The following is a 5,462-nucleotide window of genomic DNA, read 5'->3' as shown; positions in this document are numbered from 1 at the left end:
GAGTCAAGCGCACTTCTAAAGGCCACAGCTATAATGAATGTTCATTTATTACAAATAATAGCGCTTACTTCATTAATTTATGCATGAAGTATATGACACTGCATCAAAATAAAAAAGGGCTAACCCTCATGGCCAAACTGCAGTTACAGCAAAAAAAAGGACACCATAAACCTGCCCCACATGCAAAAGCTCGCATTTCAGGCCAATGCAGAAATAAGATCAGATTACTTCCCAAACTGCATGACACTGCCACGCAAAGTAAAGAATGTGACAGGCAATAAAGAAGCAACAAAAAAGCGAACTGTAGGTAGCAGCCAATCTCATGCAGAAAAGCTACAAGGTCAGGCCAACATAGACATGGAAGGAGAAATTTGAAAAAAAGCCACAACAAGCACATAATAATTTTTAAGGTTTTCACAGCCCTTTAAATGACAAATACTTTCCTAGAAAAACATAACAGAAGCAGCAATTTTTTTTCGGCAATCATTTTTTTCATGTACTTCATTGTTCTTGAAGCATGGGCGGGTGTAGAGTAGTCAGATTAGTGCATGCACCCCTGAGCAATGCCATGCCAAAAACTGAACACACAGAAAAAGCTTGCCTTACAGAGTGAATACCACTGGCCATCCACTAATTTCCCAGCCTGCTCCAGGTCCCTGGCAAAAATCACATGCAACTTGGTGGCTTGCACAACTTCCATGCAACTCTCGGTCTTTAGCTGGGAAAAATTGAGGGATCAGTGAGATATCAAAGTTTACATGCATTGCTTTGTTTCAATGACCGACTAAGAAAAAAAGCAGCGGTTTCTGTGAGTGCAACTATTTTTTCACACTAGCTTTCTACAGTAAACCACGTTTATCCCGACCTATTTCACACTGACTTGCTGCACGGTTCCAGCACTACTGTGTATAGCCCTATGATTTCAAATGCTTGTTAGCTCTGAGCCCTTGGGCTTGCACTCGTTAATGCAGAAAACCTCGGAAAGGGCAACCAGAGCTTCGAGCTTTAAGCCATAGGTATTCAGAAGCTCAGTGGTCTGTGGGAGAACTTTTGGCTGGGTGACACAGTAGCAAATGCTGCTCCAGCTACTTTAACTCCATTGCAAAAAACTCGCACAGCAGAGACCTGTCCTCCATTTTTCATTGCAGAAACAATAACTGAAATTCAAAGCACGCACACTAAATGCACACCTACCTTCCAACACAGCTTCATAATAATGAGTATAATTATTGGAATGAAATACCAGTCAGTACATGTAGTTTTCAATTTATTCAGAAATTATAAGCAACCGACAAACAATAAACATTAAAAGGGAAATAAAATAACCAGAATTGTTCAAAAAATCGGTCAGAAGAATTATGTGACATCCACTACACTCCAGCAGTTCTTGGGCTTTGTGCACCTTCAAACCACACTTTCTTACAGGCACATTTGCACAGAAATTGCATTGAACCTGATCTTTAAGAATATTTATTGGTGAAACAGTAGGAAGAAACCAGGTTTTACCCAAAAACGAAGGGCCCTACACATTGCATCACAAGCCCAGATGGAGCACTTGAGTCGCCTCTTATGCTTATGCAAGAAACAGGAACAGAGATATCTTGACTAAATCAAAAAAAGAGGAAGTGCAATGCATGTGTAATGCAGAGAAGATATAAGCAATACCACACTAAAACACTGGGAGGATTCCAAGAGTAGGTGAATGCATGAATGGGTGGCAATGAGATGGCTAAATGAGATTAGGAAATTTGTGGAAAAAGGGTTGTAGCATGTGGCACAGGATACAGTTAGCTAAAATGAACTGAAGAACCATTGTTCTGCACTAATTTTAACAGCACATTCACACGACAGACAAAATCACTAACTCCAGGAACGGACTGCGCATCATGCGACTCAATGTCAATCACCATTGCAAATGGCACCAGCACCGCGGACTGCACATGAGGAAAAGTAGACATATTTTTGCTCTCAACTTTGAGCAGCAGTCAGCTGCGCTTTTAAGAGCAAAGCTCTAAAGTACGGCAACATTGGCACTTTGTTTTACTGACATGAGGGTGCTTGTGAGCGTGCAAGTCCCATGTTTGTTTTGCACCAAATATGTTAATTGCGAGGTATGTTTAACTAAAGAGGGGCAGCTAACATGGGCATCAGCCCTCCGCTAGGGCAGCTCTTCATTACTTCCCTTCTATATCCCTCCCTTATATCACGGTTCAAGTGTCCACCAAAATGTGAGACAGTTACTGTTACATTTTCTTGAATTTTCCTTCAACTAATTTTAAATTTTTCAAGTATGCAGCTTTAAGAAGGTAGAGGTACAAACTGTGCAGTATAACCATATGCTATGGCAATAAACCAGCAATAAATCTTTGCTGATAGCAGCTTGCTCAGTGCATTGCAAGGATGCTATGCCATACAAAGATTGCTGTCATCGTGCAATGTTACATTACTGACTGACAATTTGGTCTCTGTATCAGAAATACTGGTAAACCATCATTGTAGAGCACAATGTTTTTAAAGGAATAAATGAACATATAGGTCCTTTTCGAGGACACATATGCATACCAGGCAACAGGTGTGCAATGTCAAAGCATGTTTATGTTAACAGCAGCTGCGTCAAGAGCTACATCAGCGACTATATTTTGTACAAGTCTACAGTTGCGGTAATTATAAGCTGAGGTACTGCTGTGAAGTGCATGCAGAGTTTCATGCATTTCTAAACCTAGCTGCAAGCCTACGTTGAAAATATTTTTCTAAATAGGCAGCTAAGATATGCATCACTGAAAAAGAATAACTACCATGAACGGATCAGGAGGGATGACACAGCCGAAGGCAGGAAGCACGCATGGCCCAATAGATGCTGGCCGCTGGCAACTGCAAATAAATACATCCAGAGCAACAGCTGTCAGTGGCTGTAGCTATGTCATGAATGACAAGAGAGGAAATCGTCTTCTGCTTTAAAACCGAAACTTGGACGTAATATAAGTAAATAAAAACAAATGAGCTGACCATTACAAAAGAATGAACAGATTTTATGTAATGCACCTATATACATTCTTTGAGAAGAGTCACAATGACGGTTATAACCACACTGAAAGATGAGCTGGCTGAAATACCGCGCACCAATTTGAATATAGGATGTGCAGGTTTTCATTAATTCCTGTCATGGTGCCTTGCACCAATGTCTAGGTATTAAATTGAAAGTTGCAACCAGTTTGCCTTGGTTAAATGAGAAGCGAGAATGGAAAAAAGCATGCCTTCCCTAGCAAGAAGCTTGATATCTCACAGCACAGCTTAGCATCATAAAAAAATTGCTAGCGCATTTAACGAATCTGCATACAATTAAAAGCTGGAGAAATTTGTCGACTGGCAATGCAAGTAATGGCAAGAGAAACAAAAAGAAAACCAAAGAACACTCGTGAATGCGGCGAAGGGAGGTCTGTGGGTAGGATCCCGTGCCTGGGAAGAGTTCCGAGCTCGGAGAATCGCCGGCACCACAGATGATGGCACGCAATCAAGAATAAACAACAAAGTGAAAATAAGTGACAAAAAACCCATCGTCAATGGCGAACGACTTCAATGCGGGCCGCAAAAGCGAGGGATATAGAAAAAGGTAGAAATCCTAAATAAGTGCGCAGTTGCATCTCCGACAGCTCGCAGTGCTCAGAAGGAGAGGAAACATCAACGTTTACAGCTCAGGAGACGCAAGATTGATCTAACTTTGACATAACACTGCCTAAAATCCTGTTCCACTGGGGAAGCACAGACAAGTTTACAAATTACAAGGCGATGAATATGAACTAGCCTTTCCCATGCGATCACTGTCTCAGAATAATTTAGTATGACGCATATTAAGGCACAAACACTAATCCGATAAGTACTAACCCTGAGCAAAATAGTGCGGTGTCTGATCACACCTGGCCTAGCGCGAGCGCTCCGCCGCGCGGCACTTCTCGCTCATCGTCTTCTACGCAGTGCAAATCCATGCTTTTGCACCGAGTGTCGAAGCGCTATCAAGCGAAAGCGTAACTCTGTTGTGATATCTGGTGCAATTTTAATTCACCACGGCACGCGAGTACTAAATGCACATAAAGACAATGAGAACAACACTTGTCATGCAGGATATAGGCCCTGCTTTTTTGGCGCCGCATTATAGCTGCGGCAACCGCAGGCGGACTGCCTCCACTCACAACCCTATATAGCCGCATACAAATAGCGCGTGTGAATACAGATCATTAGCAAAGAAACGCAGAGCGGGACTCACCGGTCATGCGATTCATCCAGGCTTAGTAAAATCGCGCAGGAGTCTTCGTTTCCTTTACAGATGACAAGACGTCGCAGCACTCTCTCTTCATGGCTTACCCGTTGAAATTCGCCAATGTTGACAGGCCTAAATACTGGTCGTTGGCTTCCAAAACACACTCCTGCTCACCTTCCTATTGAATGAGTTCTTCACACGTGTCCGCCGTACAAGTACTCAAGCAATGCCTCCAAGAGGCAAATAATACAAAACACGACGCGTCGGTTGCGCTGCAATGGCGCCGACGGCTGCGCTTTCGTGTCGGTGAAAAATTGCAACGGGCAAAAATTTGTTTTTAAACCATAAATATATATATTATCTTCACAACAAAGACACTGCATTTATTTTAAATTATTTTTATATTATTTAAGAATACTAAAGCGCTTTCAGTTACTTTTCCATTAAAACAAGTTGAATTGACTGACCCTGTTTATTTGCATACTTCCTCATGTTTTAATTGCAACTGTGTACCAGTAAAATATGCGCATTCGGTCAAATATCTTGGCCTGATCTTCGACAGCGATCTCTCTTGGAACTCGCACCTTTCTTTTGTTTGCCAAAGGCTTCGTGCTGTATCGTGTGTCCTGTATAACATCAGATATTTTATGTCTTTTTCTGTCCGTAAATGTGTTGCACATGCTCTAGCCCATAGTGTACTTAGGTACGGAATTACTGTTTATGGTCATTGCACGGTTCGCTGGCAACACAGGGTGAATTCGCTTTTGCGTTTGCTTCTAAAGAATATTGCTTACGACCTGTCCATTGGTAATGACATTGATAATTTTAGAAGACTAAAGCTTCCAAGTTTAAACTCTTTATTAACAGAAACTATTGTGCTAAAACACTTCTGGTACAGTCAGTTCACCGTTCCATATGTTCCTGCTCGGGATTTAAGACCAAAATACCGCTATTGCATTCCTCGCTCCTCAACCCGGTACGGAAAGCGCACACGCCATTACTATGTACCTGCCTGTTTCAATAGCTTTTAATAGCCTGTTTCAACTAAATACAGCCTGAAAAAAACTGCGGTATGTCTCCGCGTTGCTTCCTGCCCCGTAGTTATTTCATCTATTTACTGTATTAATTTCAAATTACTGTAATCTCTCTTGATGTTGTAATAGTTATATATTTGTTTCACTATGTTTGGTGACCTTTTTCTTTTTTG

General features: G+C 41.6%; 1 long non-coding RNA gene across 1 annotated transcript; it reads right to left on the bottom strand.

The window, feature by feature from the left end:
• Nucleotides 1–571: 571 nt before the first annotated feature.
• On the bottom strand, nucleotides 572–4,010 carry LOC144101897 (uncharacterized). Its single transcript, XR_013308091.1, has 3 exons — nucleotides 3,404–4,010; nucleotides 2,796–2,871; nucleotides 572–718 (listed from the first exon to the last, which is right to left on the bottom strand). It is a non-coding gene; the product is annotated as an uncharacterized LOC144101897 (long non-coding RNA).
• Between the last annotated feature and the right edge of the window lie 1,452 nt (nucleotides 4,011–5,462).

The sequence above is a fragment of the Amblyomma americanum genome, chromosome 1, assembly GCF_052857255.1.
Source record: "Amblyomma americanum isolate KBUSLIRL-KWMA chromosome 1, ASM5285725v1, whole genome shotgun sequence".
In the NCBI taxonomy this organism is placed as follows: Eukaryota; Metazoa; Arthropoda; class Arachnida; order Ixodida; family Ixodidae; genus Amblyomma; species Amblyomma americanum.
Note: the sequence above shows the minus strand (reverse complement) of the source record. Positions and strands in the feature narration are given on the sequence as shown.